The following is a 22329-nucleotide window of genomic DNA, read 5'->3' as shown; positions in this document are numbered from 1 at the left end:
TATAAGGTTCTGTCCATGCATTAACTTTGGTTGTTATCATTTTCATATTTTCAGAGCATTTTTTTAAAATTGGGCTTGATTTTCAAAAAGCCTGTTTTCATCTTCTCATTTCACCACGTGGACAGTTAACAGGATTTTTTTTAATTTTACCATATATCATTCTGTATGTGAGGATCATCTGCCCAAAATTTGGGCTTGTTGCTGAGTTTCTTCATTGAGATAAGATTTTGTTTAAATATTGTCTATAAATCCACAGAATTTGTACTGGATCTGCAGTACCACTTTGCACCACATGTGGTGCTCTTTTAATACAATGGAAGTCAATGGAAGAGTAAGAGAGTCACTTGTTTGCTGCACATATCCAATCTAAACACACAGTTCATAGTTGAATTGGTCCAAATAATTATTGCAACATGAACAACATACTACTCATACATAAATCTTATTTAAAGAAAATAAACTGATCAAGTAAATTATACACACATAAGACTGACTGGTCATCATACATGCAGCAAGAGGATTTAATTACCATCTTTGTAATGAGTTTTCTACACCAGCTTTAACCTATCAGTGCCTATGTGAGTACTTTAATAATTACTAGCCAACTGGTTAGGCAAAGTCTATATCCATCGTCATATGCATGGGATGCAGTCCTCTGTGATACATAGACAAAGAGTATCAAGATGGAGATCAGTGCTTTGTCTCCATGTGATCTGGGAAAGAAGTTGGAAAATGAATGTCATAAAGGAACATATTCAAGAAACAATGGGTTTCTAAAATTCAGTTCATCAAGGTATTTCACTTGATGAAGATGACCATGTGTGTTTTCATCACAAGTATTCATAACAAGGTTTGAGGACTCGTGGATCCAAGAGGCATTTGTAAAAAGATGATAAATCGTTAGTATAGATTTTTAATGCATCTGACAATGCACTGAATTTTAGAAACCCCTTTTTACTTGAACCATATGAACCATAAACTGTGTGTTTAGATTGGATATGTGCAGCAAACAAGTGACTCTCTTACTCTTCCATTGACTTCCATTGTATTAAAAGAGCACCACATGTGGTGCAAAGTGGTACTGCAGATAAAGTACAAATTCTGTGGATTTATAGACAATATTTGTAAAAAATCTTATCTCAATGAAGAAACTGAGCAACAAGCCCACATTTTGGGCAGATGATCCTCACATACAGAATGATATATGGTAAAATTTAAAAAAATCCTGTTAACTGTCCACGTAGTGAAATGAGAAGATGAAAACGGGTTTTTTGAAAATCAAGCCCAATTTAATAAAAATGCTCTGACAATGTGATAATGTTAACAACCAAAGTTAATGCATGGACATGACCTTATAATCCATACATGAGTGGGAAAAAAATCTGATGAATTTGTGTCACATACTTTTTGAATGAGAAGCCCTCAAAGGTGGTGATGTTTTTTCACATTATGAATTTATAGCCATTTTCAGAGCTTTGCAGAGGGGGAATTACACAAGATACACCTGATTTGATTGGATTGTTAAATTCAACAGGGAAATGTACTTCTATTCACATAGTTTCACTAATGTGTGTGAAATACCAAAAGAGCCAATAATGTTGGAAGTTGAACAAAAAGGATTGTTCACCACGATGCTTAAAATTACTTGAAACTTCAAAGGGCTGTAGTTTTGGAACCATTAGTGATACAGATATACTATTTAAGATTTATGCATAGGTTTGGTCTACAAACACCTGTGAGTTTTTTCAGATTTTTTGGGAGAGGGTGACCTGCCAGCCACTGGGTGATTTGACACGGAATGACCCTCCAGTTAGATGGGTAGAGCCCCCCCCCCCCCCCCTGCCCCTGGTTGTTGCGTACACCTCCCATTTGAGCAGGGCTCCAGCAGTGCTCTGACTGAGGCTGACGCAGACACAAAGTGGAGGGTGGAGAACAGGACAACGGGAGGGTGTGGAGGAGACGGCCATTAAGGAAATAACCACTGCAAGCTATAATCAAGCACTGATGGGGCCAGGCTTAATATGGCCAGTTTTCTAGGGCAATTTCACTCACCACAGATACAGAAAAATGCAGGGCATGTATGAAGTGGCAGACACACACACTCACACACACACACTCACACACACACACACACACACACAAATTTCAGCGTCCCAACAGAACAGAAAAACATAAAGACTTATTTCGAAACAATGCTGGCTGTAAAAGGGTTAACAAAAGAAAAAAGCGTGGTAAGAGGCCCACTGTTTCCAAGTAGACTATTAACTGCAGCCTATCCTTTCCCAATTAAGAGCAGAAGTAATTAAGATGGCTAAGCCTCCGTGTTGTACATTGTTTGCGAGGAGAGCTGAGGGGAAGGGAGAGTACAGCAGGCCTCGTGTTATTTAATTGCATGTTTACCCTGAGGTTATGAGGCCTTAATAGAACCAAGAGCAGGGGGGTGGGGAAAAAATACCTTGTTTGAGAAATTCAATGTAGGCTAGTGTGTAGATTCTCCAAGGAACACAAAAGCCATAGAATGAAATTACTTTTCGAAGCGAGGCAGGGATTCTGAATTCTTTTAAGAAGGATGGGGGTAAAAAAAAGAGGGAGAGGGGAAAAAAGGCAGTAGCAAGAAATAAAAGCTGTATCTGCGACAAAAACCAGGCCATTGCCTCAGTCAAAAGGAGGAGGAGGAGGAGGAGGAGGAGGGGAAAACCCTGGCTCAAGCAAATGTTACTTGTAAATAAATATTCACATCAATTCAGGCTTCATTATACCATCTCAGCGAACAGGGAAAGGGTGTGTGTGTGTGTGTGTGTGTGTGTGGGGGGGGGGTACATGGGATTTGCTGAAACAGTGTGGTGGGTAGGAGGGGGGCCTCCGGGCGTGGAGATGTCAGAGCTCCAACACTGACAAGAGATCCTGATGACTAAAGCACATCCTGGAGTGTTTAGTCGTGACATTTTTCAACCAGTGAGAGAGACCCCTCGTCTCTTTGGAACACTATTTTTAACAAAGAAAAGAGCTTGTGCTTGTGTGTGTCTGCTTAATCCACTCTGTGTGTGTGTGTGTGTGTGTGTGTGTGTGTGTGTGTACGTACTGTCAGGGCGAGAGAATGTGTGCGTGCACACACAGATGTCAGTAAGACACAGTATCCAAACACGAAACACAAAAGGTGACATAAATACAAGCGAGGAGGAGAGAAATTGCATTGTGGCACCACAGAGAGCAGGACGGCCTACAATGAGGTGTGGAGAGAGAGAGAGAGAGAGAGAGAGAGAGAGAGAGAGAGAGAGAGAGAGAGAGAGAGAGAGAGAGAGAGAGAGGGGGAGAGAGAGAGAGAGAATGAGAGAGAGAGAGGGGGGGGTGGAGAAGCTGGGAAATGACTTGTACAATATACAAAAAGCCACGTTAGAGAGGAGTGACTGAAGCGGTGACACATTTCTGATTAAAAAGACGGAGGGGTGACTGTGTGGAAGGGGAACGACAAAGTGAAATAACACCAAAGGGTCGCCGAAAACGTCACATCCTCACCTCAAAATAAGAGGCGAGCTATTTGTATACCACTCGGTTCATAAGTCCAATTCACATTTTAAAAGTTTCCAAGGGCAGGATGCCCGAGACAGAGGAAAAGAGACAGACCTGACGACAGCGCTGAGGGGAAAAAATAACAACCAAATGTCTTATCTTCCATTGGCCTGGTTTGGCCTGCTCCTTAGCCGCGGCGATGCTAATCTCCCTAGACTGGGCACTCTGAGGGGCCGGCCCTCACTCCTCCCAGAGCCCAGCAGAGAGACAGCAGGAGAGGAGGAGAGGAGAGGAGTGGATGGACAAGGAGAGGAGAGGAGAGAAGAGCCTACAGGAGAGGAGAGAGGAGAGACAAAGAGCGGAACGGAGAGGAGAGGAAAGGAGAGGAGGAGAGGAGAGGAGAGGAGAGGAGAGGAGAGGAGAGGAGAGGAGAGGAGAGGAGAGGAGAGGAGAGGAGAGGAGAGGAGAGGAGAGGAGAGGAGGAAAGGAGTGGAGCGGAGATTGGGTTGGAGGCGGATTGTTAGTTTGTGTCCTGGCCTGATCCGATCTCCCCCTCAGGCCACATCATTACAGGGCGGGCCGGCGCGGAGCCAACGTCTGGGCCAATGGGCGCGCGGCATGCGCATGAGGCCCGCGCTGCCCCGGGCAGCACCAGGCACGCTGACATTTTTACTAATGACCCCTCCTCGCCCTCAGCTGGCTCTGTACGAGGTGTGGGCGCTCGGGGAACTGGACTGTTTGTCGTTACAAGCTGGGGTTGAAGCTGGCCTCTGTGTGTGTGCATGTGTGTAAGTAGTGATGGTAGCCACATTATGCATTTCTATATCTGTTTAGGATTGTGTGTGTGTGTGTGTGTGTGTGTGTGTGTGTGTGTGTATACACACACACACACACACACACACTCTTGGGACTGACAGGAGTATCAATTTCCAGTCGTTCCAGTCGTTTGACAGACATGTTTACCTTATGTGCCGTGAGTGTGTATGGACAAAGTGCTACGGCAGAGTCCATGAGCGAGAGAGTGAGAGAGCGCAGTGCACAGGAAATGTGTCAGGCAGCTGGATGACAGATATTTATTTTACACACGTGCTGAACCCACCCCCACCACCACCACATGACCGACACTGCCTGGACACGAGGCGTGTCAGAGACCTGAGGGCATCCAAAACAAAATTATGGAGGAAGAGAAAAGATTCCCAAATGTATTCCTCCCCAACGCCATCGAAAAAGATGAAAAGGCAGGCCACCCATTTACAGTCCCAAAAGCATGGTGCTGCTCGGCTGCTACCAATCATGGCAGGTTTCAGGAGAAAATCCCGCTTTTGGTTTTTAGTCACCCCCTAAATACACCTAGCTCTAAAATCTGATTTAGCGCTCACAGCCATTTTACTAAGCAGGCTATTCTCCACATAAATGTCCATCAAAAGGACACATACCCTGTTGGTAGCACTGGTGGAGGTAGCTCACAGCCAACTGTTCAAACACAGATTGGATGGTAATCTCTGGCAGATGTCTCAGCAGCAAAAAAAGCAGTAGCCCAAACAGTTACTAAACAGTACCAAACAGTTACTATCACTAGGTGATCTCCTCACACACGGTCAACTCACTCAAGAGTTTTTACCCAGAATGCATCTGAATAGTTCAGTGTGTAGTTCATCATCTATGTTCAGTTCTTTGTCAGCCATTTTTCTCCAGGGGCTTCTGTGTTATTCATTTGTCTTTCACGAATCTCAGAACACTATCAGAAATGCTGCCAAACAGGTACTAAAGGACCCAGGCGTCCTCATGCCTGTGCAAAAACAGTGTGATAAATCCTGCCTGTATGTGGCAGTTGGCTAACCTTGGGAGAAGTGAATTAGCCCAACAGTTAGAACAACACAGAGGAGAAGCTAACATGCCGGGGGGTGGGGGGTCAGCAGAGTGCCTGAGGGGACACTGACAAGGAGTCTGCTCTGAGGCGGAAAAACTGATCAGTGCCCTTGAGTTTTGAGTCACTTTATGCCCAGGAGGTGTGTGGGGGCTAACTGGGGGTGGAGGACAGGGTCGGAGGACATGACGCATTTCATAAGGTCGGATATTTCACATGCGCCATCAGCGAGGAAAGAAACTTGCCACCTGCAGGAGCAGGAATTACAACAATACAGGGAGAGACGACCGGCCCTCCAAATGGGAGACAGATGCTGGAGCCGTCATAAGCAAAAGATAATGGAACGGTCCGCAGCCTTCCTCCCCCGTCAGCCGTCACAAAGAGAGGGAGGCAGAGGCTTCATCAGAAAGGGAGAACGAGAGCGAGAGCGAGAGAGAGAGAGAGAGAGAGAGAGAGAGAGAGAGAGAGAGAGAGAGAGAGAGAGATGCTTGGGGGCTACCGCACGGTGCCATCATTACAGGAAGGAGAAAATAAATTAAAAATGAAGATGGAGTGGCTTGATTTAATTCATGAGCAGGTGCATCCATTTGTGCAGTCACCCAGCCCAAGCACCCACCCACCCCAACCTCGCCGCTCTCGACCCAGCGCTTCATCAGAAATTGGACACCCCAGTGACAAATTGGGCTGAGTGATTGAAGGGGGGCGATGAGGAAGAGGAAAAGAGAGGGAGGGAGGGAAAGAGAGAGAGAGAGACTTGGAGAGAAATCGAGGTGCAGAAAGGTGCAAAGGAGCACAGAGACTGTGGGACAGTCTGCTTCAAAGATGGAGAACCAAAAAAAGTAAAAAAAGTAAAACAAAAATAAAAACAAAAGTGTGGTCCGCAGAGAATGACTGGAATAAGGGTGTGTCTGTCTGTCTGCTGGTGAGGACCACGGGGACGGGGGAACGCTGGGGTGTGGGTGTGTGTGTGTGTGTGTGTGTGTGGGGGGGGGGGGGGGGGGTTACATGTGAGCCTGAGGGACACGTGGGGCGCTGCCAGGGAGTCTCTGTCCAGGTGTTCCAGCGTCTACGGTTTCGCCACTCTGAGCACCCGGCACACAGACAGCACAACAGACATCTGTCCCAATACAGTCCACCTCAACCTGCACACACACACACACACACACACACACACACACACACACACACACACACACACACACACACACACACACACACAGTAATCACCACACAGACAGCCACACACTCAGAGAACTGACAGATTCATGGACCCTCTTTCTTTCTTTCTCTCTCACACACACACACAGAGAAATGGAGATTCATGGACACAAGACTTTTACACACAAAAACACACACAAACACATTTTTGTATCCATAACCAGCTTACATGCAGGTCAAATGGCAAAAATGTTGCCTTGCTACTCAGGTTTTGCGGTGAGGCCAATAAGAACCTGCTCGATAACTCTATTCCCCCACCGCCAGATAGTTTTATGAGAATACCTCCTTGAATAGGCCGTCCCCAGTCGCCACCCTTCCCCAGCCTCCAGCAAGCGAGCACAGCGCAGCTCTATTCAGGGGCCCTGGCCCTGGCCTGACACGTCACATCTGTGAACTGCTTCTGAGAATCCGAGCACCTGGGTGTCAGGAGCGTCTGATTTAAAGAGAGGGTCACTGAGCGGGGCAGCTGAGAGGGTTTGGGCCGCGGGCGCCTGCGAGGGAAACGTCCCGTCCTGCTCCGATTACACATGTGAACGGGACACGACCTGAGGGAGGAGAACTGGACCTTATGCTGCACCTCCGTTACTAAAAATGCCGTGTTTTAACACACGGGTGCACTCAGAGTTATTTCTGCATGCAGCAAGTGGTCTGGTGACTGATTTCCAAGACAGTCTACCACAGCCAAAAGTTACAGGTTTGGCTTTTCAGATGCAGAAATGCACACCATCAAACAAATAATTGATCAAGTAAACTCATAAATAACACTCAGGCAGGGATAGAAAACGCATGGGTCATCTCCTCTCTGCTGTTGTCCAGCTCGAGATGTGAGACATGGAGGGCCAGACCCACAGTATAGCATCAGCCTTTCAACTGGGCTCAAAGAGCCACATCAAACAGCACGCCTCGCACAACCTCAGCCTCGCCTCGGCGAGTCCGCTCTGCTTCTGAAGGCCGAGGGCACGAAAGAGAGAGCAACCAGAGAGCTCAACTAATCTCTCGCTGAAGCACCCAACTTACAAAAAAAAAATGGAGAGAGGGAGAGAGAAAAGAAGAAGGAGAGAGGGAGATAGAGGGAACAGAACCCAGAATGGTCCTCCGCTGTCGGCCTCTGCTCTGACGAGACGCGGGTAAACACAGACGCCGCTCAGCCTCCTGACAGCAAACATTTCACGGGCGCGTGTGACCATGGGAACATCTGGCCTCGTGCTAACACAACACCAAAGACAGCCAGAGCTTTTTTTTTTACTTTCACAAGGCAAACCTTCAAGCCGCCAGCACACACACACACACACACACACGGGAGCCTGAAGTGAAGGAAGCGTCTGCTGAAACCCAAGGCCTTGGTGGTGGTGGAGATGGGTGGGGGTAGGTCAATACTGACATGCTCCTGAAGTGGATGGAAGGAACCACACAGGGCGAGTGATGGAGGTTGACTCTTTACACAGGAACACTTTGCACAGTAAGCACAGAATGTACACTGCACTATGGAGCCTATATGAAAAACGCACAGATGTGCACTGTTGACGACACACAGAGAGCCACACAAAAAGCAGTGCACTTATTTCATATTGAGCACCGCAGGCTCCCAGTGCCCTTGTGACTGACTGAGCGCAGGACTAATGCACCCGGCCGCCACCAGCACATTTCTGTGATCATCAACTCACTTTCCCCAGCAGCAATGACTCCCACAAACACAATGCATACCACACTGTTGACACAGGAGCACTGGGGGGGTGGAGGTGGTGCTGAAGAAAATTCCAGAAGTAACGAGGCATGAGTCTTTCAATATCTGACTAGACTCTACAGTTCTGGCAGGTCCTGAGCTTGTGTTTTTCAAACCGTGGCACTAAAAAAAGAAAAAAAACCTCAAGTATGCAACCTGACCTTCGCCATCAACCATGCCTCAAGCTTCAATAAATCACCTCATCAATTTCACAGGCTGCAAGTAAAGCCAGGGGGGAAAAAAACGACAGTCGGAGACTCATCTGGACGTATCGTCTTGGTTATCAATCTGCCAGCCGGTAGTAGTGTTCCCAGCGAAGGGCTCCGGTTTCACAGTTTCCCAGCTGTTACATCAGCAGGACCACCAGACAGCTCTCGGACCCGCCGAGTGAAGTTGGCACGGGGAGTCCATCCCCCAGCAGCAGCAGCACGAGTGCTGCAACATAAGCACTGAGTCATGTGGGACATCCAGTACGGCCCATGATTAAATGCTGCCTTCTAGATGGATGTGTGTGTGTGTGTTACACTGCCATGTTTAATATGGTGTGAGAAAGTTTCCACAATTTCACCAGTAACGCCTGACTGGGTACAGAAGTCAGGCAGGCATATAGGAATATAGAAGGATGTGTGCAGCTGACGTGACTTTGGCTAAAAATGTCACGTTATGGACCACAGGCACGATCTGCGCGTCAGATGAGGTCATAACCCCCGAAGCAGAAATCTATGTTTTCACTCAAAGATCACTCAATAATTACAACTATGTAGCCAACGTCTGATATCTGACTGATCACAGAGGAGCAAATAGACCGGTGGAAAATGTCAGTAAATCTGATTTTTCTGCGGCAGCCGGGGCAGCGGGTATCTGGCGAGATGGCGTTTCCGAGCCATGGGTCAGCCGGTTTGTGTGAGCGGCTGTGTGCTCCACAGAGAAGCTCCAGGGCCCAGTGGAGAGGATTAAGTGGAGTAGTGCAGGGCCATGGAGGTTTGTGAATGGCCCTACAGAACAGGCCAACAGAGTGCAAAGAGCCTATGTGAGTGTCAGAGAGAGAGAGAGAGAGAGAGAGAGAGAGAGAGAGAGAGAGAGAGAGAGAGAGAGAGAGAGAGAGAGAGAGAGAGAGAGAGAGAGAGAGAGAGAGAGAGAGAGAGAGAGAGAGAGAGAGAGAGAGAGAGAGAGAGAGAGAGAGAGAGAGAGAGAGAGAGAGAGAGAGAGAGATGTGTGTGTGTGTGTGTGTAAGTGCATTTCTCTGAAGCTCTCAATCAGCAGTGATGTGACAGAAATATGCAGTGCTACTGTGTACGTCTCCATAAAGGCGGTAGCTATGGAATTCAGTTGGTTTGTGTGTGTGTGTGTGTGTGTGTGTGTGTGTGTGTGTGTGTGTGTGTGTGTGTGTGTGTGTGTAGCGCTGAGGCGGAGTGCAGAGATGTGGCCTTTCGCCCTGAGAGCTCTGGCTGGGCCTTGGGCCGAGCTGACTGGGGCGAGTCCAGCAATTCACACAGGCCAGCCTAATCTCTTTAAATCCAGACATTTTTTAGACTGTGTTTGGGCTGATTAAGCGGAAACTCAAATTGTGCATTTAACATATTAATTCAGTCAACTCTCCCGGTGATGACGATGATTACTCCACGGAGAATGTGTGGGTGGCCATCGTGCAGGACAAAGGCTCTAGTGGGAGAGAGGACTTCATGAACACTTCCGACACTTTAAAAATGGCACGTTTCAGTGAAGCATTTTTCCAGGCCAAAAATGCATTGTCCTTACAACACATGTATAGCCAATATAAATATAAACACCACAGTCAATCCAATCCACCTCTACCTAAGTATCTTGAGACCCATTTTAATGTCCTAACAACTCTTTTAAGTTATATCTCATAACAACATCTGCTCTGTTATTTATGTTGCCCTCGTCTGTTTTATTATGGACAAGTGCATTTGAACCAAATTATGACTGTACTAAATACTGCAAATAATTAAAAAAAAAAACATTACTGCACATGCATCAGTGCTGTGTGGTGTCTGTGTGTGTGTGTGTGTGTGTGTGTGTGTGTGTGTTTGTTTGTTTGTGTGTGCTTGTTTGTGTGAATCATGTCATGCTGGTATGCTGCTCCTCGCCGTTTTCAGGAGAGTGGAGAATTTAAAGCACGCTGACCGAGTGGAAAAAAAGGTTGCCAGAAAGATTAACCCGGCTTCCTTTTATAGCCCCTGACAAGAGGTTAAATCACACATTAGCGGCCGTGGCCACCAACCTCCCGCTGAATAATTAGATCATGAATATTACAGTGGCTCGCTCCCTCGCTCTCTCTCTCTCTCCCGTGCGTAGACAGACCGCGCTTGATCAATCCCAGCGACAGTGTCAGCGCCGAGTTAAGCTTCCCACGGTTCCTCCAACGGCCCGGCACCAGCGGCAGAGCCATTAAGGCCACTTCCTCTGAACAGCCAGCTGAGACGAGAGGTCGGGGGTGGGGGGGGTGTGGGGGGCAGGAGGGGTGGTTGTGGCAGTGAACTAAAAACCTCTTGCAGAGCAGCTGAAGGCTGAAACTCAAGCCTAAAACTTTTTGCCATAGATGCCGTGGACATCCAATAACCCATGACATGAGAAGATGTCTCTGCCCGGAGAGGACGTTGGGGAAAACGAAATAAAATGGAGAAACTTTCTCCCTCATTGATCCAGCGGCTGCTGCCAGAGGCATGCTGCGAGGTGCATTCCGGGAAGAGGGGCGTGATGCTTCCGAGATTAGTCCGATAAAAATACGTTGAGCGAGCTTTTTGTCAGAATTGATACGGCCTCCGGAATCCAATCTGTGGTTGGGGGCAACACCTGGTCCCCGTTGTGGCAAGGCTACTATTTACTATTAATTACAGAAAGCTGACATACCGGAACAGTCAGCACGCAACCAGGCCCTGGGATGTCAAATACAGGGAGATGAATGAGCGGCCATGAGTGAGAGCAGATAGGCATTGAGACACACACACACACACACACACACACACACACACACACACACACACACACACACACACACACGAGGACAATGTGGCCCATGGTCAAATTCCGCAACCCTCCCTCTGTTCCGACTCAATCACGCTCCATCTACTGTATGTTCAAACACACGCAGGCGGCCCACATAATTGTAACCTCCCCCAGAAGCTGTGCGTTTGCAGTCAGCCTCATCACCACACAAAAGTGTTTTTCTTCTGTGACGAGCGTTGACATTCTGTCATCAAAATTCACGGCTTTCTCTGTAAACAACATTTCATTTACAGACACACATACTCACACTCATTTACAACAGTTGGCGTCTTGACGATGATAATGGACAATTTCATGATTCACTTCAGTTTGCAGAGGCATTGTTTAAAACACAGGCAGAAATGACAATTTGATCGCAAGGACGCACCAAAGAGTTCAGGCACTTAACATGGTTACTCTGCTTCCCTATGGCAAATGGTCCTCATTTACTCTGCCACACTATAATTCTTTGGTCGTCTGAAAAGGCCTCGTAATGGATGAAGGCTCACAAAACGACTGTGCTGACTGAATACGAGATCGACCTGTTAGGGCGTTATTTCAAGCGTCGGCAGCACCAGTCCTGGAGACACCAGCAGCTTTTGACGTGAATATTAAGCCTCCGGCTTATCTTTCATCGCACCTATCTCGATTCATTTCTGTGGGAGCTCTCCTCTGTTATGCACTCAAGCCACATGAGCCAGCCATTCAGCTGCTCTGAGAGGAGCACTTGTTCGCTGTTGCCATCCCACCACATCTATCTCTGCAAGAAAACGACAGCTAGACCATAGGATTTAACAACACTGCTTCAACCAAATCTTTTTTAAAACATTAAATGAACAGGAAGACATGGAAGTTTTAATCAGCCACAAATTCTCACTATGTGTTACCTCGAAAAGATACACCAATAACTCATACAACTCATTTAATATAGAGTTAATAAAGAGTTGTTCTTGTGTTCAACTGACCAATGATGGAGTGCTAGGTATCTGACCCTTGCTGGAAAAAAAAAAACAGAGCAAGGTCAAGGCAAGCAGAAGGGAGAAGGAGAACAGGATTGAGAGTGTGTAATGGCAAAAAAAATACTCACAGGTCAAATGTAAGCTGGAGGCAATACACAAAGGTTTTCCACGAAATTCTGCCCTTATTTGAAAGCCTCCATGAGCTGCCTTTCACCACCATTCTCTCCCAGATCACAGAGTCTGGTAAATAAAGCCCAGTGCTCAGTGTCCGGTCCCCTGACACAGGAGTAGGCTTGGGTATCGAATATCGAGTATTGGTTGGAACCGGGACTATCTTTGCGATTTTCCCGGAATCGTTCAAAAGTTTAAATTTCGATTCCTACTTTCGATTCCCAGTCTGCCGACAGGAAGAAGAAACGTCTGAACACCAACGAAGAAGCGCATAGTTAATAGAATTAAAATTCATGGAGAAGGTCAGACTATTTCATTCAGAAAGCATTCCCGAGGATCCTTAAAAAGTCTTAAATAGGCTACAACTGAATTTTCGAAAGAGAGGTATTAAATGTGCGAATGGGACCGCCAGCGAGTGCAAGAGAGCGAGTGATGTCTCCATCCAGTTTCGTGTATTTAAAACGCAATTGTATACGTGATAGGCTATTAGGCTACGGGAGGAAGTGTAGTGGTTACAGAGTGAAGATGTTTTTCACGGGTTTGGTTAAAGGTGTGAAAACGGTAATAATACAGTAGGCCTATGTACAAAATAATATGCCTGGCGTTTTCGTGGTGTAGCTGAGGCCTGAGAGATAGACAGGGTAGCCTACGTGGAATGAGGGAGCCTACGGTAGAATGAGCGGGAGAAAGAGTTGGTAAGCCAGTTAGCGATAGGTTGGCCATATGTTCGAATTTAGGCCGGACATATGGGTTTTAAAAGCCCTGTCCGGCGTCCGGCGCAGCCTCAAGCCGGACGTTTATTTGTTCTCCTTTTTGGAGTTGCGCTTGGCATCTAAAGTCTTTGCTCGGACGCAGCATCGTTTCACAAACTATGGACGCGAAGACTGCTGGTGAAATTATGTGCAGTGCTTCGCAATCAGGAGGAAATACTGTATACCGGTATGTTAAGTTGATCTGTTTGCATCTTTCCAGCGTGTGTTGCTGGCCTAGCCTAGGGAAGAAAATATCTGTCTAAGTTATAATAGCCTACCTGTAATATCTGCCAGCAGCTTGCTTGCCAGCGTTTCCCAGTAGGCTAGGCCTACTTAGCAAAAGTTGTGAAATATAACCGCATATGTTTTGAATGTCGGCGACTGCTACATACAAATACGTGCGTTCATAATGTGCGTGCTTGAGATGAAACCAGCAGTTTTCAGCAGGATCATGCGAAGAGGACCTGTCTCTTAATTAATTTAAAACAAGTCAATGGTTTTACAATGTTTCAGTCAAGCTTTGGTTGGTTTAGATACAACTGGTATGCAAAATGTAAAGTAGTGGATTAACTTTAATTTGCTGTGCTGCATATGGACAATAGATGCACATAGTAAATTATATAAAGTAGGCTTATTAAAATATGTAAATAGCTTAGTTAACTTTGAAAAAAATATTTAAGGGAATCCAGTCCAGTGCACATGTCTTTGGCAAGTAGCCCTAGGCTACTACAGACACAGGTGAAGAACAGCCTCAGCAGTAAGCAAAACCAAATATGTACAGTACAGCCAGCTTCAAAAGCAAGCAGTCCAGACCCTAAAATTGGGCATTTATAGCTGTGAAGGTAATTCACACACAATTATTTTCTTTCGCCAAAATATTTTTGGTAACTTCTGTAGACATCCAAAATGGGGTGGGGGTTAAAATTAGTAGGAAAAAAAAACTATTGCATTAAACAGTCTTATATATCTTTTTGCCGTGGTATAGTCTTAATTTTCATTTAGATGTCTTGAAAAGGTCTTAAAAGTCTTTAAATTTGCACTTGGAAAATGTGCAGATACCCTGAGAAAGACCGTTGGTTAGCTAGCTCATTTAAAATATCCTAAACTTTTTTTGACCCTGCCTTTAAAAAAAATCGGAATCGAGAATCGTTAGGAACCGGAATCGAAATAAGAAATCGGAATTGGAATCGGAATCGTTCAAATTGAAACGATACCCAACCCTACACAGGAGGGCCTGTTCAATAAAACTCGTAAGCTCAGACCCTCAGAGCGACACTGACACAGAAGGTGTTTTTTGTCAAGCCGGGACTCCAAGTGACTTCATGATCAATCTTAGCACTGCTGAGAAGACAATTTTAATAGACCTCCTCGTGTCAACATCCGAGCTCATGAAAATGTCACAGATGGGACAAATCATTTTTAAAAGGTCTACGCTCACTTGCATGACGACCGTTGTGGCAAATCACTCATCACGGAGACACAGTCACTAGAGCTCACCAAATCAGAACTCGGTACTCGATCTCAGGGGTGGAGAAATTATAAAAGCGTGAAAGCCAGTTAAACATTCATTTTCAAACAATGGTTTCAACAGCCCCATCAGAGTAGACTGGGGAGAACAGTTTCCAAGCAATATCCAGTCCCTTTATCACACCAAACCCACATAATCCAGTCAAGTGCAACTTGAAAGTTGGCCTAAAAACAAACGAGTGCAACGCTGTTTTTATCCTTGCACTGTAAGGGGTCATGGATCAGCCTCTCCTTTTCACAACAAAAATGCCACTTTTACAAGAGGAAGAATGTCTTCGGGCCATTTCTCCCTGAGCAGTGATAGCATTCAGCGGCATCTACAATAAGCCCTAAGATGACCACAAGCCTAGTCTACATAAAGGGGCCTTTTCTATGGTGCTTCACTAGGGCACAAAACTCACACAAAGTCAGATACACACACACACACACACACAGTATAGATCCACATAACATGGCCTTCAAGAGCATATCTTAGGGAAAGGAATTTCAGTGGCATGGTAACAGATGAGTTAGTGATTCGCCCATGTTAGACGCACACCTGAAGGAGAAACTTTCAGGTGGTAGTGCAGACACACCACAGTATAAAATCAACTGCAAGACCAGCCTCACTGTTTAGGGGTCTGCACTGCAAAACGAGTTAGGAGTGTTTTTAGATGGTGTAGCTTACTTTTAAAAATGATCAGAGATTCCACAAAACATTCCAATATTGATTTTTTTTTAATATTGTGAAACAATGCGGACATTCATCTAAGGGTTTCTGAGAAAACAACTAAAGGAGAACTCCAGCCCCTTTCAACCTGGAGCCCTGTTGTTAGAGGTCTTTGGGTATTGTCAGTAGGAAAAAAGAAAGGAACAAAAAAAATTGCTTCAACATTGATTGGTAGCTTTGTACCTTTTGACAGCTTGCACAATTCTAACAACACTAGATGGAAACATGCCGGAATTCTTTAAAATCACAAGGGTTGCAAAAGATGGGGCAAACAGCCCTACAAGCCCAGCTGAATCAGAAAACATTTTAAAGACTTTAACAAAAAAAATCCTGGATAAATCTTGGTGAGGAACAATCTAGTTTCAACAATAAATAGCCTAATCATTGAGAGGTTTAGCTTATATTTTGGCTTAGAGCACTAGAAATACTGAGAGCCACATGAGACAGCTTGATGAGAGTAAACACAAAGCACTGCTGTCAGGCCTGAGTTAAGTCAAATGTGGGTGTGGGAGAGCGGGAGCTCGATAAGTGATGTGTCAGTCCAACTTTACAATAATGTTTATGAGCTGAGCGCTAACAAGCATCAGGATCAGATCCGCTAACTTGGGCAGTACGGCCAAGCACTTCATGGAAAAGTCTTTGAGAGCAGCTGCAGATTTCTGAGCTGAGACATTATTTCCCCACCGCGGCCACGTCAGCTGACTACAACTCCTAGTGACCCTACTTCACCCTCGGCCTCCGTCACACTCTCAAATCCAGTGAGGTTTGAGTCTTCAAGGGTCCCCTTGTAAAAAAAAATGCCCTTAAGTGGAATTCTGGTGATCACAAACAATAAACTGACATTTAGTTCCCGGCATTTTGGGGATTGCAAAAGACATTTACACAAAATATCTAAACACGAGGCACAGGGCTGATGGCATTTGACACCCGTGTGAAAATGTGTAAAAACACAAGATGCTGATGTGGTTTGTGTGGGACGTTTTTCCCCTTGGAAAATATAGAAAGCACGGCTCTTTCCTTGAAGAGTAATGGCAGGAATCAAGCCATCTCCAGACACATGACTGCTGATAATAAAAGCAGAGTGGTTTGTGAGCATCAAGGCAAACGGGTCAACCCTTGTTCTTTCATGCAATTAATCAGCCAGTGAGTCTGTCTAAAAGAAGAGAGACTTCGCTGTAATGCAGAACTGGACGCTAATACAGGGCCACAGCACCAAGCCATTTTCTCTTATCAGATTCTCAGAAGGGCTAACTAACTCCCAAAGCCCTTTGCTTTCACTTCCAGCACACAGAGAGGCTTTGAGCTACAGTGAGAATGTGCTCCACACATTCTCAGGGAGACAGGTTGTCTCAGGGCCAATGTCAGGTGTGATTGATGCTCACAAGTAAAGTGCTCTGACTGCTCAATCCATGCTTGCTCTGCAGACCCGGCCATTCACCATTCAGGAAGATTCGTTACATAATATGAAAACTAAAAATATGAGCTGTGGGATTGAGCCTGGGCACCAGTCACTGCACCATGAAACCTTAAAACGAGCCACAGGGTTTTCATTTGCATTTGATGTTAAAAGGAGTGAGACATGCAAGAAATTATAACGTCAACTTTTTGTATTCTGATCAAGGCACAAAGGCACCCTGTGAGCTTTTCTTGCCCTTTCTCAGAATCACTGAATACCAGCAACGCGCTGGGCTAGACCCGCGATGGCACCTTAAAAAGCCAAGAAATGGCACAGGTCATGCTGAATGGCCAGCACGCCCACTTGTTTTGGCACAGCAGATGACAAGGCGAGTCACTGACGTGCCAGCATGCTAATAGCATCTTTCAGGCTTGCACAGATAGATATGCGAGTTTCGCCAAGCAACCCCTCATTAAGAGAGAAAGGAATGAGAGGGGTTAGGGCGGATGGGTTGTGTTCGTGGTTCGGGATTGGGGTGGGGGTGGGTCAGTGATCCAAATCGGGATGCTTTATCTCGTGCCATGCAGATAACAGCATGTGCTCTCGTCGCTCACTGTTCCCGTCAGGGCGACTGCATGGCGTAAACAACATCCGCCATGAAAACATGACACTAAAGAGCCTACATTTACACCGTGTGGACAAAGCATAAGTATGGTGTTATGTAGAAGCAAAGCCAGCTGCAAACACACCTAGCCCTACATGCTGTTGCTGTGTTGACACAAAAAGGGCACCCTTCAAATTCCAAAAAAACATCTTACACACTATTTTCCTCTCACAACTAAGGCACTGGTTGAGAAACTGAAGCTACACGTGGGAGTTGAACTGATTGCACGGGGGTTCTCAGCTGACTCTGCCTTTTGGCTCTCTCTGGTCAACAACAAAATCCTGTGAGGGGAGGACAGGGATGTGACATGGAGGAATAAAATCCTAAACACACACATGTAACCCCCATGCTGGAACAGGCTGTGGATCAACACACACTCATCCAACCAGAGAGGGGAAATCAAACCAAACACTCCAACGCCAGATGCAGAGTAAAAACTGCAATCTTGAAAACCAATCCACTCCTCTAAACCCATCCAAGCGTTGTTATGCCAACCAGTTCTCAGGGCCTGTTCAGAGCCTCTTGTGGCACCATCGACTTCATGTCCTACTATGCCAACAACTGAGCACTGCTGTGCCACATTTAAAAGATAAACAGTAAATCCACTGAATAAAGTGATGAAATGGCAGATATGAAATGTCAAAGGGAATCTAGTTAAACCCAGCCTGCAGTTTGTGAAGTATCCCCCCCATATCTAAAAACCGACACAAGCTTTGGGAAGAGTGGTTTGACAGCTGGACATCTTGCCCGTGAGCTCCAAAGATGGGGCGAAGCACTAGCTCTCTGCTCACAGGCATTTTTATCCTTCAGACGAGAATTGGAAAACAGCTGTGTAAATGAACACACACAGTAAAAATATGCGAGCTATGAAGGGCAACCTCGATAAGACTGCCTGTCAAGCAAAAGACATGTTATGTAATCCACAAAACAGAAATGGTGCACAACAGGAATAGCTTGTCCAATTTTTCCTCTTGAATTGATGTCATCCTTTTGAATTGTTTTCAAAAGCTACTACTGAACTAAATGAGGACTCCAAGGGCAGTTTCTGTGTGACAGTGACATAAAGAGACTGCCTTTACATGCAGCCATATGCAGTATCCTCCAAAATATATATCCTATTCCCACTCAAAATTGTGTTGACCGGTATGTTCTTATGAGTACTCCCAGTGAATCATGACTGCTCCCTCATGTACAACCATGAACCATCTGAGCAGTAATGTCTCCAATGTTTGTTTACTTCCAGTGTAATTGGTGAGAGGCTCCACCACACCGTGGGTCAGTGGGCCCATGTGAAATCAAGCCGCCTTGGATTCCAGTCTCAGATCCTCAGTACTACTGAGCACCCATCCGGTCCTGCCCCGCTCTGCTAATCTCTCTGATCACTAAAATGTCTCCAATTCACTAAAGTTTGTGCAATGGAGCTCAGACTAATTTGCAGTCCTACTCACTGACTCGCTCGCCTTCCCTCTCTCTCTCTCTCTGCCTCTCACTGTGAGCGCAATTAACCATCTGTATTTACAACCTGTCCAGCTGCTTGACAGACAGAGGAAAAAATACAACAGCTAGAAAATCACATAATTGCTACTGTACGTATTCCATCGACAGCCTCCATGCACTTTGTCTTTATGTGTTCATTCAGCATTAAATGAGAATTTATAGACATGACTGACTGATGCCCAGTCCACTAGTCAAAGTACCCTGACCCATTCTTTGGACCCATTAATGGTTGTTTGGTAACGAATGGTTTTAAATATTAGGCCACAACCAGAAGTGCAGTATGAATGATAAACATTACTCAGGAAGATGACATTCAAAAGATCAGATTAGTAGGTTTGGCTCTTTTTTCATCCATGCATACAGTGGGTTGGAACCCTCCTTGTCCATGCCGACATGCTCAGACAAACAGCCTTTAATTAATATTTACAGAAGTGCGCTTTGCCTGCCTGGAGAGGTTTGCTGAAAAATATTAGCGACAAACATGCTGAATTAAGTGTCCTTCTTTATTCGCCCCCAAGCTACTCAGGCCTTGCTCTGGCAGGTCAATTAAATGCAAACTATTAAAGAGAATAAGAAAACACACAGCCATGACCCCACACTAGAGAACGTGCTTAAGTGTGTTCTAATTAGCACCTGTATTAGCAAGTTGCCATGCATTGTTATGCTGTTCTCCGGGTACACAACAGAATATTGTTATACAGAGGCAAATCTATGTAGTTTTCCTGATATGATTTCATTTCTCTATGACTTACTGTCAGTATTGAATATTTTATGCAAATACTGAAGTGGTAAGGCGAGTTTAGAAGAGAGACAGGTGTAGTTTTTGAGTCTAGTCTGCCTCCAGGGAAGGCTTTAAATAACAGTCATCTCCTTATTTGTTAAATCCAATAAATATTTGGGTCAACACAGGGATATTTTTCCCAAGTAGTCTTTTGTTCTAAATTAAGACTGTTGTAAGAGTAGGCTACTTCCAAGCCTCCCTAAAAGAACACATCTAGGCTGGGTATTTTCGTTGCGAGTGGAAACATTTCACCGATTTGTCAAATGCAGCCCCCTTTAATCCTCGATAATTGTACCGTGTATGAGAGACTGCGTTTCTCGGGAAACAAGGGTTTGAAATTCAATTATCCACCCTTTGAAAAATGTAGGGCATGACAGAAACTGCGCAATGATTGTAAAACTGCACTCTCAGGCGAACTAATGTCAAGCTCGCGCTTTTGACAGAGTAAGCAGAAGATATCGGAGTGCACACCGATTAAATCTACTTTCGTAGGCTACCCTAAATTAAATAAACGCTCTCCGGTCTGCAAAGGAAATTACACTTTCAAGAACTCTCGAAGACTACGACAAAGGGCGTATCGTTCATTCAGCCAGTCACTTGATAATGACAGAACCGGATCCTCAAACGGACATTATAGGACATTCAAGTTGCAAAACAATCTCGAGCATTTTAATCTCATTAGGCTTCTGAGAGGGTATACAAATAAGCATATTCAGTGATTCACTTTTTAAAATTAGGGGAGCTGTATAAAACATGTCGAAAAGGTATTCCAGTCTAGTAGTTTATAGCTCTTTTCAACATGAACCAAATACAAATATCAGTGATAGTGGATTTAGGGAAAATATAGCCAAACTGACATTGATAATAACTTATTTACACAGGGACGGTCAGACAGATGCTTATCGAACTGAGTGACGACATGTCCTGCAAATATCTGGCAATAGCAACCAACAGCATTTTTGTCAGAAAAGCAACACCAAAATGACATAGGAGCAGGAGACAAGAATCGCAAAATAAGGTTCGGTCCATAACCTTACCCCACACTTAGTTTAATCACGGGTGGCATTCGACGACCCCGCACACTTCAATCACTGATCCATAACGTGGAGATACATTGTTACAAATTCCAATATTTTCAGCGAAATCAAATCCTCACTTGGAACGGGAGTCACCTGAACCAGATCTGCCGCTAGCTCAGGCGACACCGACCACAGCATTTTCAACTCAGCCAGCAAACTCTGCCCCCACGCGCACATCAACCCGGAAGTCCTGTTCAAAATCCTCTCCGATTGGATCTTTGTCAGACAAGGAAGCTTCCAACAACACAATTTGCCAATCGGATTTAATTCTTCAAGAAAAGGGGGCTGATATTCTGATATGGAAGTCATGCGGCCGGATGCAAAGCATGACGTCAGCCCTTTGTTACCTTGCCGACCCTTCACATTCGAGTTTGTGCAAGTCAGACTAAAATAATCTGACAGTTTACGGAACCAAGCACCCCAGTGCTTAACATTAGTCTCCCTTTCAGTGTCATCGTCCTGAAATGCATACAATATTTCTGCAGAGCAAAGCAGCAGAAGCTTATATCACAATCGTCTGACTGCTGAAATTTAACAGGTGCACCAAGTTATCCATTGAGAGTTCCACTATTCTGGCTCTTCCAAATTATTAGATTATGTGGAATGAGGTGATGTTATTGTAGTCTACAGTTGCTGGTGGCATGCTTCTTTCTATTCCAAGCGGAATACACACAAATGTAATGTTATTTGCAATAATTAAACCATGCTACCACCTCTAAGCCCACTGTCAGAAACAAGAAATTCAAACAGGCCTGGGTTCCCAGTGACACTTTGATATTCTATGTTAACATGTTTGATATTCAGGAAAGGTCATGACGAGGAATATTACAGGATCAGATGCATAGACTTTCAAGTGAACCCATGGCTCGATTGACCTGCAATCATGTCGGCTAGATCTGAATGACTGAATTTATGGTTTTAGGGAACATACAATTCCTTCAATCAGCTAAAAAATGTACAGCCTATTAACAACTCACACTAATGACTACCTTTATTCGGAGACACAAGACAGTAAAGAAGTGTACATGATTCTTACTTCTGAATTAAAATAAACTTTGATCGTACTAGAAACTTGATCGCCATTGTAAAAGTTTATTATTTCTACACTGCTAAACCTAATTTGCATACAAAGTGCTGCTCCTTACAGTCATCGATACCAACATTAGACTGCTAAAGTTAGCGAGACATAACAGCAGTCAGAAAGCAAAACTATTATGTCGTTAAATGTTCTTCACATTGTCAGAGATCTGATGCCCACAAACAAAACTGAGAACCAGAATATATATATCTAGCAATAACAATATCGCTTCAGCTAGGTCCCATGCTAAAACGTTAACTAGCTAGGATAGCCACCTTTAACGTTTTACACTGATTGAGCTGACTCCTTTGTTGCTGTCTCTAGCTTTATTGAGATTTATTAATATGAATCGGCCAAAAATCCATTTAGCAAAACCCACTTAAAATATG

The 22329-nt window shown here is 45.0% G+C and overlaps 1 protein-coding gene across 3 annotated transcripts in view; it reads right to left on the bottom strand.

Moving 5' to 3' along the window:
* The window catches only part of fam222ba (family with sequence similarity 222 member Ba), a 46755-nt gene that overhangs the window by 20717 nt on the left and 3709 nt on the right, over positions 1 to 22329 (bottom strand). The window contains exon 1 of one of the 3 annotated variants that reach the window (XM_076273549.1): positions 20821 to 22327. The exons of the other annotated variants lie outside the window; for them this stretch is intronic. The gene's annotated coding sequence lies outside the window, so the exon portion shown is untranslated. Of the gene's footprint in view, positions 1 to 20820; positions 22328 to 22329 lie in introns of those variants that run through there. 3 annotated transcript variants of the gene reach the window in all.

This window comes from Alosa pseudoharengus, unplaced genomic scaffold (assembly GCF_046254945.1).
Source record: "Alosa pseudoharengus isolate Yale_2024_CS ecotype anadromous, Long Island Sound unplaced genomic scaffold, YU_APseudo_1.1 YU_APseudo_1.1_scf_8, whole genome shotgun sequence".
Lineage (NCBI taxonomy): Eukaryota > Metazoa > Chordata > Actinopteri > Clupeiformes > Clupeidae > Alosa > Alosa pseudoharengus.
This window is presented reverse-complemented; position numbering and strand designations above follow the sequence as displayed.